The sequence below is a fragment of the Arachis stenosperma genome, chromosome 8 (genome assembly GCF_014773155.1).
Source record: "Arachis stenosperma cultivar V10309 chromosome 8, arast.V10309.gnm1.PFL2, whole genome shotgun sequence".
In the NCBI taxonomy this organism is placed as follows: domain Eukaryota; kingdom Viridiplantae; phylum Streptophyta; class Magnoliopsida; order Fabales; family Fabaceae; genus Arachis; species Arachis stenosperma.
In genome coordinates, this window is record NC_080384.1 from 17,497,978 (window position 1) to 17,512,477 (window position 14,500).

The window sequence follows — 14,500 nt, forward strand, 5'->3', positions numbered from 1 at the left end:
TTAGAGTGGTGGTGTGTGTGCATATGTTTATGCTATTCCACTTTTTGGCATGTTTGTCTTCTCATTCTTGCCATCCAGAGGAGACCTCTGCATTGCTTCACTTCAAAACCGAACTCTTTGCTAATACTACCTTTCATGAGGATGATGATTATTATGCTGATCTCTGCCCCCATGTCTATCCAAAGATGAGGACGTGGACTTAGCCTTGCTTTCAGTTCTATTCGTGGTTCTAAATTGCCATCTCAGTTTGAATTTATCTAATTGTGAGTATGTAGGTGAAATTCCTTCCCAAATCTCACACCTTTCCAAATTACAATCACTTGATCTCTCTGAGAATAGTTATTTGATGTGGAAAGACACAACAGTTTTACGTGAAATTGTATTGGGTGGTGCAGACATGTCTTCCATTAGTTCAACAACAAACCCTTTGTCTTTGATTGCCAACTTGTCTTCCACTTTGGTTACTCTTAGTCTTGTTGAAACTAGAATAACCAGTTCTTTGACCAATGACATATTTTGTTTACCCAATCTTCAACACCTCATTCTATCAGGGAATGAGTTGTACCACTTCTCTCAGTATCTTGGATCTTTCAGGTTGTGGTATCCAAGGGCCTATTAACAAACCTCACTTCCTTGAATTTGGCGCAAAATCAACTCAACGGTTCAATCCCATCATCACTTTTAAACCTTCAGCATCTCACTCACTTGGATCTGGTCAACTTGAAAACTCTCTCTCTTCATGATAATAATTTCCAAGGGAAGTTACCATCTTCATTGTTTACCTCTCAACTCTCTCAATTGGATTGTTCTAATAATCAAATTGAGGGGCCACTACCCAACCAAGTAGCCTTTTCAAATCTCACTGAGTTATACTTACAAAGCAACTTATTAAAATCCATAAAGTCTTTGAGATTTTTGGATCTATCAAAAAATCAGTTCACAGGGCACATAAATGGTGAGATCACATCTTATGCCTTAGAACTTCTGGACTTGTGCAACAATAAGCTCCAAGGAAACTTTCCAGAATCAATTTTTCATCTTGTAAACCTTTCTTATTTGTGCTTGTCCTCAGACAATTGGAGCGGTACTGTCCACTTCCCACTCTTCTCTAAGCTTCAAAACTTGGAGCATCTTTCTCTAAAACAAGTGTTAATTACACTTTTTCCAATTTGGAAGACCTACAGCTACATTCTAAAAGTATCTCTGGAAAATTTCCCCAATTGAAATATCTGGAAAGGTGCCCAAATGGATACTTGATGTACATTCATTACTTTATGTGAAACTTTCACACAACATGTTCACATCAATAGGTCATCAATTCCCATGGTATAAAATTGATGGCCGATGACATTTCTTCCTTCTTTTGTAATGCAACCTCTCCGCAAGTTATCAACTTGTCTCACAACAGATTCACAGGAACATTTCCGCAGTGTCTTGCCAATAGCTCAGGCCTTACAGATTTGGATCTGCAAATGGCACTTTGCCAGATACTTTTAAGCATCCTGAACTGCTTAAAACACTGAATCTCAATGGAAACTAATTATGGCACTGAAGTGGCAACAATTAAAGGAAACAATACCCCTTTTGCAAAAATTTCAACCGCCTTTGTAAATATAGATATGTCAGAAAACAAATTTGAAGGGGACATTCCAGATATTTTTGGAGAGCTTCATGGACTCAGAGACCTCAACCTTTCACATAACAGGCTCTTTGGGAAATTTGACAAATCTGGAATCGTTGGATCTCTCCTCAAATATGCTTACTGGGAATATTCCTACTGAATTGACAAATCTGAACTTTCTTCAAGTCTTGAATCTTTCTCAACATATATTATATTTTTCTGTTTTCATGCAAATTCAACACCACTACTCGTCAGTGTCCCAACTCCTAATATAACATCCAAAACAAGGTGTTACACGTATCTAACTTACTTTGATTTTGTCGTCAAGTTATTTAAGCGGTTATATCCTATCGTCACTTTCAAGTTTCAAACCTTCACAGCATCTCACTCTCTTAGATCTTTCAACAAATTAGTTACTAAGTTGTTGTAAAAATCGTATTGCACCTCTTTTACTTTAATTATCAGTTTTTGTTGGTCACTTGGTCGTGACTTTTCCTTTTAATGTGGTGTTGGTTATTAAGCAGTGCAACTTTTTGTTCCATTCAGGCATTAGTATGTTAATGGACGCTGTATTTTTGGGCTTTTAATGGTTCTATATTTCTACTGCTAAGAGCTTTATATAGGTTTACAAGTTACATCTGTTGCAATAAAGAGAGAGAAAAAAAAACAGGTATATAATGTGTTTTATTTTTTAAATTAATAAATTGTTTGGGCCAATTGTCAGCTTCAAAACCAAAGATGAATTTCCAAGTTTTTTTTAATCAGAGTAAATATGTAAATTAACCAACTTGGGTTGGTCGAGTGGTCAGCTCACTCGTCCGCTTAAGCAAGTGTCGGGAGTTCGAACCCCGCCTTGTGTATACAGCAACCAATTGGCCAGCGGCAGACCCTTAAATAGAGTTCAGATCCGCGACAGATTAGCCCTTAACCTATCGGGTTGGGGAATACCGTTTGGATAAACCAAAAAAAGAGTAAATATGTAAATTTCCAAGTTTAATTATATAATTTTTAACAAATTTTTATTATTTTAAAAGATCTCAAAATGAATCGGTTTTTTGTATAAGAGACTAATTTGTGTTATAATAATATTTTTTTAGGATTCAATTGTTGTATAATAAAATTTAGGTTTAATTACTCTCTTGGTCTTTATAGTTTTATTTTTATCAAATTTATAATTATATTTTTATATTTTTTTCTTTCAATAATTTTGTAATTAAGTCTTTTCTATGTTAAAAATGTTAAAATTAACCGAATATTTCTTCTAAAAAATATTTGCTCAAAATTTTGATTAGGTTCTTAACTGGGGTACTTTCAATTTACGGATAAATATTCTATTAACTCTAACATTATTTACATTGGATTTAATTACAATACTAAAAATAATGTAAAGAGTTAATTGAAAAAAAATTATAAAAATTTAATTACAAATCTAATAAAACTATAAAACATAACAAAATAATTAAACTTAAAATTTACTAAAAATTTATTTATCGAGTATAAAATATAAATATTAGATATTTTTAAAGTGCAGAAAGACCAATTTAACTAATAAAGATAATTATAAAAAACTTTTAATATAATAAAAATATTTAAAACTAAAATTTGTTATTTAAAATCGTTGAACACCAATTTAAATATTTCTTCTAATTTTTTATATATCTTGCAATAGTAGGATCACATCAATTCATCCCAGCAATAGCAAATACGACGTTATTACCATTTTCCCAACCCTTTCCTCACTGCATGCTTGACTGCTTGACTCTCGGGATTGGGGAACTAATATAAATAATATAATAATATAAGTGTTCTATCCTAGATAAGCCGAGGTATACGACGCCTAGCCAACTGTTGGATTTGTGGAGAGCTATAAGCCGTCCAGAAAACAGCGTCACAAGAGGACCTCGACACCTTAGAACACAGCGGTGGGAACACCTGCAAAAAGCACTCCGATGCTCAAGTTAGAATAAGAATTATTAGAGAGTGAGAGCAATAAACTAGAGTGAATAGTATGACCTGTCTTTTTTAGGTTTTTTAGGTTTGTTTTTATAGATGAAATAAAGTGTTGTAAGCTGCTTGGTTGTTCCGATATTAGTGGATTAGATGATGAGCTCCGTTATTGTTGGTAACAGCTAGGGGATAGTGTTTGACTTATGTGTATTTTTGGTCAAGTGGTTGTTTCAGTTTTGATTATTTGTTTCCGGAATTTATGGTCGGTTTGTTGATGTTGATGTTAATTCCAAGCTTAGCGGGGTACACGTCATAGCCCCCAAGCTCCACTGGCATTGTATGTGAATGGTAAGCGAGCTTATTAGGTTGTTTTTGTTGTATTTTCTGATCTTGGGCTTTTCTAAAAAGATCTTCAGAGGAATTTTAAATGACCTTGGAAGACTTTTGTTGTTTCTTCTCTTGCAAAACGTGCCCGCGTTTAATGCGCTCCTTTGCCGTTTGGGTTTTCCATGCTTGTCTAGCGGTTGCGAGTTAAGTTACCCACTAAGTTAGTGGGCTTGCAATAATTTTACCTTGTTTTGGGAATGTCATTGCTGTTTCAAATTCTTTCAACTAGCTGACTCTTGCCATGACTTCTAAAGGTTTGTCTTTTTTTCTGTAGTTCGTTTTCGTTTCTCTGTTCTTTCTTCTGAGATGGCGAGAGATAAAGAAAAAGATAAAGTTGTGGAAGAGGATAAAGCGAATCCATATTACTGGGTTCATGATGACGTGAGGACTCGCTCCTCCTCGTTTGTTAGCGTTGACTCCATGAGTGAGCTTCGGGGTTTGCATGTTGTGAAGGAGGGTTCTGGTGTTGTTGTTGAGTTTTTCTCCTATTCTAGTGAAGATAGGGTTTGTGAGAGGAGGAGAGATTGGCAGTACTTCTACTTTTATACGCCTTGTCTTATTGAGCTTCACGTTAGGTTTCCCTTTTCTGTGTTTGAGTGTGACGTTCTAACCCAGTTAAATTGCGCGCCCTCACAGTTACACCCTAACTCTGGGCGTTTCTGCATGCTTTCCAATGTTTAATGAGCTTTCTGTCTGTTCCTTGTTCTCTTGCTGTGTTTTTTTCTTTGTTTCAAGCGAAAGGGGTTCGAAAGGGGTTATGGGTATGTTTGAGTAGTTACCCTGGTCATTCTCTCTTTCTTCTTTATAAGTATTCTTTCAAAAACTTTAAGTCTTTGTTTGTGAAAGTGAGGTCAGTGGAGTCCGAGTATCCCTTTTATCTTGATGACGAGTTGATAGAGCGGTTTCCCCTATATTGGTGTTCGAAACCTTTCCAAATTCTTGAAGCTGTTGAACGGAGTGATGAGGAGGAGCGATTGATAGACTTTTTGGTTGAGAGTATTGCTGGAGGGGAGTGTTTATCTATCTGACGAATGGATTTTTGACGGTTTAGAAATTCACAAATGAATTCTCGTTGCAAGTATAGTTTCTAAACCAATCACTAATCCTTTCATACAAAAAGTTGTTTGTCACTAAAACAAACCCCTAAAATTTATAAACCGAAGTATTCAAACCTCGGGTCGTTCTCCCTAGGAATTACAATAAAGTGTCTTGTTATTGGTTTTGAGTTATAATTGGGGTTTTTTAAGATTTTTGGACAAGAAATATAAATGGCAAAGAAAATAAACTAACAACTAACAAAGCTCTTGGCAAGATATGAGAATTAGAAGTCCTATCCTAGTTATCCTTCTCAATTGTGATGAGAATTGTTCATTGCTACCACTTAGTTAACCCTTACTAAAGAAGAAAGTCAAGTGGATGAATCAATTTGATTCCTCAAGTCCTAATCAACTCCTAAAGGAAAGACTAGCTTTAGAGGCATTCAAATTAATTAGCAACTTCTAATTATCAATCAACAAAGGAATTAGATAACTCAAGAGTCACTAATTACTCTACCTAAGCCAAGAGGAACAAAACCTACACTAAAATCCAACCAAGCATTTCATCAAACACTTGGAAGCCATGAAAGGAAAGCATAGTAAATTGATAACAAGAATAGAATCTAACAACAATTATTGCAAAGAATTAACAACAACAATTAAAGGAAGAAAGATCTACATGAATTACCTCTTATTGAATTGAAAGAGAAAGGAAGGAACAATTCTAGATCTACAACAAAATCTAAGAACAACATAAAGGCAATTACAACAAAAGAGTAGAAGAAGATGAATCTAACAACAAGGAATTGAGATCTAGAAGTAGAAGAAAGCAAATATTAAAACCTAGATCTAAGAACTAATCCTAATCCTAATCCTAATTCTAGAGAGAAGTGAGAGCTTCTCTCTCTAGAAACTAACTTCTAGAACTAAACTAAAACTAATTGGTAACTAACATCTAAAGTATGAGAGTATGAAAAGTATGAAAGTATTGTGAAGTATGTTGATTCCCCTTCAATCCTTGACTTAAATAGCATCAGAAATGAGTTGGATTGGGCCCACAAGGCTTCTAAAATCGTTGGCCACATGTTGCATTAAGCGAACTAGATGGCAGCAACGGCGCGTGCGCGCCACTATACGTATAGCAACTATGGCAAATCTTATATCGTTTCGAAGCCCCGGATGTTAGCTTTCTAACCCAACTGGAACCGCATCATTTGGATCTCTGTAGCTCAAGTTATGGTCATTTAAGTGCAAAGAGGTCGGCTTGACAGCTTTCCGGTTCTTTCATTTCTTCATGAGTTCTCCAACTTTTCATGCTTCTTTCTTCATTTCCTTGATCCAATCTTTGCCTTCTAAATCTGAAATCACTTAGCAAACATATCAAGGCATCTAATAGAATCAAGGTGAATTAAATTTATTCATTTTAAGACCTAAAAAGCATGTTTTCACTCTTAAGCACAATTAAAGGAGAATATACAAAACCATGCTATTTCATTGAATAAATGTGGGTAAAAGGTGATAAAATCCCCTAAATTCAATACAAGATAAACCGTCAAATTGGGGTTTGTCAACCTCCCCACACTTAAACCAAGCATGTCCTCATGCTTAAGCCAAGAGAAAGCAAAGGGCATCAACATTTATTCAATGGAACTAACTAAATGCAATCTACTTACATGCAACTATCTAAATGAATGCAATTGCTTTGTCAAAATAAATCAATTCCCAAGAAGCATATATGCACAAGGGCTAAGGACTAGCAAGTCTAATCCACAATTGAATTGAGTTATTAAATATTTTTACAAACTTGCATGAAAATTATGATCATAGGTGAAAACATGTAATTGAGCATCAAACCCTCACCGGATGTGTTTGCACTCTATTCGCTCAAGTGTTTAGGGTTGATTCTCTCAATTCTTCCCTAATCATGCTTTCTAAGATTTGTTCTTTTTCTAACCATCAACATATATTTCATGCATGCATACATTTATCATGAGGTCTTTTCTTTAGGTTGTAATGGGGCTAGGGTCAAGGTAGGATGCATATTTGGTTAAGTGAGCTTGAAATTTGAATCTTTGATAAGCTTAAACTTCCCACCTAACCTATGACATCCTATACAATTAAGTTCTAACCTAACTACCCAATCTTCACTTTTTCACATACTCATGCATTTTCTTTTCATTTCACAACACCTATGCATTGATTTTATTGGACTATACTTTGATTTGGGGGCATTTTGTCCCCTTTTTATTCCTTTCTTTTTTTTTCTTCTTTTTCTTTCTTTTTCTATATATATATTTTTTTTCTTTTCCATATTATTTTTTTTCTTTTTCTTTTGTTTTTCTCATTTTTTTTTCTATATACACAAGAACATCAATGCATAAGGTCTATACATTTAATCAATACATGAGCATGTACCCCAATTCCCAATAATTTCAATAAAAATACAAACTACCATTTTATTCCCCCAATGTCCCAAGATTCCCACACTTGAATGATACTCACACACACTAGCCTAAGCTAATCAAAGATCCAAATTAAGGACGTTTATTGTTTTCCGCTTTAAGGCTTGTAATGTGCTAAATTAAGAACAAAGTGGGTTAAGCGAAGGCTCAAATTTGGCTAACAAAGGAAGATAAAAGGTAAGGCCATTTGGGTAAGTGAGCTCAATGAAATGATGGCCTCAATCATATAAATGCATGTGTACACAAAATAATGGACATAAAGAATCAAACAAAGCAAGGATTACAATCATAGGAAGAGAATAATGCACACAAGAATGAAAATTAAGTGGTTATAAGATGTAACCACACCATTAGGCTCGAATCTCACTTGCTTGTGTTCTTAGCTCAAAACATGATCCACAAGATATATAATTCAAGCAAGTTCTATAAAAAGTTTTCACTCAAATCAATTAAGGTGCCCTATAGATAGAAATCTTGAAAAATTTCATTATTTTGATTAAGCTTATTGTGTATACATATGCAAAAATCAAGAGAATGCAAGTAAAAATCCTAAAATCCTAGAATGAAATGCAAAAGTGTTGGGATTAGAAATTTGTCACCCAAAATCGCCGATTGGTCGGACGACCTCCCCACACTTAAAAGTTTGCACCGTCCTCGGTGCACTCAAAGATGAGCAAGGGGGTACGACGACTCTCCGGATTGCTACGTGTTCTTAGTCTTGCTTCCGTTATTGCTTGTGGTGCATTCATCATGAAAAACAAAAATATAACACCATAAGGTAGGGTAATACAAAAGCAAGGAAGCATAATTGTTGGAATGAGGTAAATCACTAGAATTGAGTGAGTGAATTAGTGTGACATTAATGACAAATAAGTGTGTGAATTCTAAATTGCGCGGTTTAGAACACACATTAGCATAAAAGTTATGTCACGAAAGAAGCATGCACTTTACTCATTCTACTATGCTTGAGATGCTTTAAGTGAACTTGTAAGGTAAAACAAGCATTAAAGAAGCATGAAAGCATTCAAGCCAAACACATATGGATGCATACAATCATAAAATACAATGCATTAAGGTAAATGCACAACATCATCCATCAAGAGGTTGCCTAATCACAAAATAAGGCTCAAATCACATGGTGGCCAATTCATGTAATTCAAGAAGAGTTACAAGCTCGAAGGCAATTCTCATCACTTGGTGTTTTTTTTTTTCAAAAAGGTAAATATGAAAAACTCAAAACCAAGTAGCAAAATATAACCTCAATCATAGAATCCAATAAAGATTATCTAAAAACATTAATGCTAAATTAGCATTTAGGCAATGAGGGGGAAGCAATGCATAGTAAACAAAGTCAATAATCCAACACTTATGATGAAAAGAGAGAAAATAAAATGAAAACTAAACTAAAGCTAACTAATCAACGAACTAACTAACTAATTAACTAACTAACTAACTAATTAACTAAATAACTAAAATAAATGGTTATCAATGGTGTTTGGAAGTGTTGGATGAGGGGTAGAAGAAGGGAAAAAGAAATAAGAAGGAAAGAAATGGAAAGAGGAGAAGAAAAGAAATGTGGTGAAGGAAGGAAATCCGCGCGTACGCGCGCATGCTGCGCGCGCGCGGATGGTTTATTTCGAGAGTGGCGCGTACGCGTCATGTGCGCATACGCGTGAATTGGTTTGTGCCTCAGGCCCAATTTTCGCATGGTGCAGGCCTAACTCTCGGGTCAAGGTATGGACGGTGGAACTTCTCAATCCACGCGTACGCGTGTATGGCGCGCACGCGTGGATGGTCCAAAATGCTTGATGCACGCGTACGCACGCAGTGCGTGTACGCGTGGATGGTGCTCTGTTTTTTTTCAAAAATTTTTGCTATGTTTTTGCACCAATCCAAGCATTCCAAACCTCCAAACAGCTACCAAAATACCATAAAACCTTATTTGACATACTAAACTACCAATTAGACTCATTAAAACAATCAAAACAAGAATTTAAACTAATTCTACCAATATGTACAAAAAGAGAAAATGAAAAGAAGTTACCATGGTGGGGTGTCTCCCACCTAGCACTTTTATTTATTGTCCTTAAGTTGGACTTATGGGGAGCTTCTCTCAAGGTGGCTTGTGTTTGTACTCATCTTGGAACTTCCACCAATGCTTGGACTTCCAATAAGCTCCATCATTCAAGATTAATATCTCCAAGCTTTGATGGAGTTCTTCACAAACCATGGGCTCCCAATATTGATCCTTATGTGTTCCCGGATCCCATATTTTGTCTTCACACCCATTTCCAAGTTGATTATCATTAATCCATGTGGGTGGTGAGCAAGGTGAATTCTCAATAGAGTGACCAAACATCCTTCTAGACCCAAGCAATCTAGTTCTACACCAACTCTTACAATTAAGCCTTGAGTATGCAACCATGATGAACCTAGAATGATATTTCAAACCACTAACCATCTCCTTTTTACTCTTAAATCCACAAATATGTCTAAGTTGACCATCCGTCTCAAGCAAACCATATTCAAGGGGAATAATAAAGCTTAAGTATAAAGAATTTACCCACTTGAATGAAAAGATAGATGGTGGTGGCTTGGGGAGGGGTATCTCCAATGTGCTAGCGAGCTCTACTCCCTTGTATTCTTCCTTGTCAACTTCCACCTCTTCATAAACTTCTTCGTTTTCAATCCTTTGTTCATCATTTTCATCTAGCTCTTCTCCATCACTCAAATCATAAATTGGAGGACGAGAGAAATCTACCTCCACATCACTTTCAAATTCATTGGGAGAAGGTTCTTCAAATTTAAAGGATTTTCCACCAAGAAAATTGGATGCATGATCTTCATCACCAAGGGAACTCAATTCTTGCTTCATTCCTTCCAAGTCTTCATTCAAAAATTGTTTTGGAGGTTGTGCACTTTCCTCCTCAACATCAAATTCAATCTTCTTAGAGGGGTTTTCTTCAATTCTAAGTTCCCAAGGGGGTTCCGCATCTCCTAAGTCTTCAACCACTTCTTCTTCTTCTTCAATGGCCATAGGTTCCTCCAATTGTTCTAACACAAAGTAGCATTCCTCATTCTCCACCGGGGTTTCCAATCTCTCCTTCATGCTATGCTTTTCAATGGATTCTCCACATGTAACCATGGGAGTGCCTTGAGTACTCAAATATTGGGAGACTAAATTACTTACTACCTTGGTCAAAGTAGCCATAAATTCTAGTGTCTCCCTTTGCATTTCTCCTTGCCCTTGAAGTATAAGGATAAGGGTTTCATCCATTAAAGATTGGAGTGGATAGGAGGGTTCATTGTCTTGGAGAAAGGGTTCATTATAGGAAGGTGGTTCTTCTTGGTAAGGTGGTGGTGTGTATTGAGGTGGTTCTTGGGAGTAGTAATCTTGGAATTGTGGTTCCATGTATGGCTCATATGGTTCAAAAGGTGGTTGGTGTAGTGGATATGAATCATGGTCATATGGAGGTGTTTGGTGAAAATAGGCTTGAGAGTGTGGTTGAGGTTCATGTTGAGGATATGACTCATAGGCATATGGTGGTGGTTCTTGAAAGTCACATGGAGATTCACCATAGCCATTGGATTGGTATGCATCATAGAATGACTCTTCTTCATAGTACATTGGTGGAGGTTGTTGCCATGAGGATTGATCATAAGCATATGGCTCCTCCCACCTTTGATTATCCCATCCTTGATACATTTCTTCATTGTAATCTCCACTTCCTACAACATAGTTGTAACTACACTCATAGCCAATATGAGAATTCATAGTGGAAAGAGAAAACAAAAATCAAAAGATAATAGAAACAAGAGAAATAAAATTCTACAACTAGCAAATAGAGCAAAAAGTAAGATATTTACACTATTCACATATGTACAATAACCAATAACATCACACCATTGCAATTCCCCGGCAACGGCGCCATTTTGACGAATGGATTTTTGACGGTTTAGAAATTCACAAATGAATTCTCGTTGTAAGTATAGTTTCTAAACCAATCACTAATCCTTTCATACAAAAAGTTGTTTGTCACTAAAACAAACCCCTAAAATTTATAAACCGAAGTATTCAAACCTCGGGTCGTTCTCCCTAGGAATTACAATAAAGTGTCTTGTTATTGGTTTTGAGTTATAATTGGGGTTTTTTAAGATTTTTGGACAAGAAATATAAATGGCAAAGAAAATAAACTAACAACTAACAAAGCTCTTGGCAAGATATGAGAATTAGAAGTCCTATCCTAGTTATCCTTCTCAATTGTGATGAGAATTGTTCATTGCTACCACTTAGTTAACCCTTACTAAAGAAGAAAGTCAAGTGGATGAATCAATTTGATTCCTCAAGTCCTAATCAACTCCTAAAGGAAAGACTAGCTTTAGAGGCATTCAAATTAATTAGCAACTTCTAATTATCAATCAACAAAGGAATTAGATAACTCAAGAGTCACTAATTACTCTACCTAAGCCAAGAGGAACAAAACCTACACTAAAATCCAACCAAGCATTTCATCAAACACTTGGAAGCCATGAAAGGAAAGCATAGTAAATTGATAACAAGAATAGAATCTAACAACAATTATTGCAAAGAATTAACAACAACAATTAAAGGAAGAAAGATCTACATGAATTACCTCTTATTGAATTGAAAGAGAAAGGAAGGAACAATTCTAGATCTACAACAAAATCTAAGAACAACATAAAGGCAATTACAACAAAAGAGTAGAAGAAGATGAATCTAACAACAAGGAATTGAGATCTAGAAGTAGAAGAAAGCAAAGATTAAAACCTAGATCTAAGAACTAATCCTAATCCTAATCCTAATTCTAGAGAGAAGTGAGAGCTTCTCTCTCTAGAAACTAACTTCTAGAACTAAACTAAAACTAATTGGTAACTAACATCTAAAGTATGAGAGTATGAAAAGTATGAAAGTATTGTGAAGTATGTTGATTCCCCTTCAATCCTTGACTTAAATAGCATCAGAAATGAGTTGGATTGGGCCCAAAAGGCTTCTAAAATCGTTGGCCACATGTTGCATTAAGTGAACTAGATGGCAGCAACGGCGCGTGCGCGTACTTTGCGCGTGCGCGCCACTATACGTATAGCAACTATGGCAAATCTTATATCGTTTCGAAGCCCCGGATGTTAGCTTTCTAACCCAACTAGAACCGCATCATTTGGACCTCTGTAGCTTAAGTTATGGTCGTTTAAGTGCGAAGAGGTCGGCTTGATAGCTTTCCGGTTCTTTCATTTCTTCATGAGTTCTCCAACTTTTCATGCTTCTTTCTTCATTCCCTTGATCCAATCTTTGCCTTCTAAATCTGAAATCACTTAGCAAACATATCAAGGCATCTAATGGAATCAAGGTGAATTAAATTTATTCATTTTAAGACCTAAAAAGCATGTTTTCACTCTTAAGCACAATTAAAGGAGAATATACAAAACCATGCTATTTCATTGAATAAATGTGGGTAAAAGGTGATAAAATCCCCTAAATTCAATACAAGATAAACCGTCAAATTGGGGTTTGTCACTATCCCTGACCTTCTTCGCTATCATGATTCAGGGGATATGGAGGGTTTGAAAACATATTTAGGTATTTCTTGATTGTTTGCATGTTTTGCTTCTCATTTATTTTATTTATTCTGAACTTTTGCTTCTGTGCAGGTGGGCGAGTTCCTCTCCTTGATCCTTCGCATCTTTAGTCTTTTCTTAAGAAGAAAAAAGAAAAGCTTACTGATGCTTCTGTGGCCTTGAATGAAGGGGGTGGTGATGCTGCCCAATCTGTTACTCAGCCAATGTCTTCTTTCAAAAGGAAGAGGGATGATGTCGAGAAATCTGTGGAGGTGATTTGGGAGGAAAATATGGAGGTTGTTGGACGTGGCAGGTTTGCTTTTGATCGGCAGAAGAAACTTTATGGTTTTATTCCAGGGTTCGGCTCGCATTCTCTGTGGAGTGATCAATTTGATTTTGCCGATCTTTCTGATAAAGTGTCTCAGTATCCTGGTGGCATGCTTATGACTCGGCGGGTTGGCATGGAAGCGCTTGGAAAGTTTGTTCAGGTAATGTTCATCATAGTCTGAGCTCTTTTATATGTTTTCATTTGCTTTTTTGATCTTTATTTCGGCTCCAAACTTGTGTAGATTGTTGCCTCTCGCCTGATGTGTGTTGGCCATACCACCGAGCTTATCGGCGCTGAACAGCAGGAGGCTGTAAACAAAATTACTGATTTGGAGAAGTCATATAACGTGAGGATTGCTGAATTGGAGAAAGCTGCGAAGGAAAAAGATGATGCTATTATCAATGCTGTGGCTAAGGCAAAGGAATCTGAGGAGGAGGTGACTCGCTTGAGAGATCAGATTCGGCTGCTGCAGGCTGAGGTTAAGGAGAATGATATTGTTAAGGGTCGACTTACTTCCCGTGTTCATGAGATGGAGGAGAACGGGATGGAGATGTTCTCTTATGGTTTTGAGCGTGCCGTGAGTTAGATTTCAGTATTGGCCCCGGAATTTGATAGTGGTCAGCTTGACATGACTAAGATGGTAGTTGGTGGAAAATTGGTTGTAGATGGCATTGTGGAGGAGCATGATGAGAACGTTCCTCCTTCTTAGTTTGTTTTGCTTTATTTGTTTTGGCTATGTATTGATGACTCTTTACTTTTTGTTTGACCGAGGTTTGGTCACCTTGTTTTGTTGATATTTTGAACTCGGATAGTGTTTGTTTTGGCCGAGGTTAGGCCAAGTTGACAATATCACTTTGTTGTGATTTTTATAGCGTACACTATATTGCTTTTCGTATTTTGTTTGTTATAGTTGGATTTGTTTGAAAAAATCACTCACGTTGATTTGAATATATTGAGCGTCCGGCCTCATTAAAATCCTTCCTTAGGCAAAACCCTTTTTGGGAAAAAGCTCTAAAGGGGAGAAAAAGAGTACCTTCATCCGCTGATTGTACAACTTATGATCTATACATTTTTAATGATAAAATATTCCAGTTCTCTGACACTGGGTTGCCTTGTAATGTTTGGAGTTGATAAGCCCCCATTC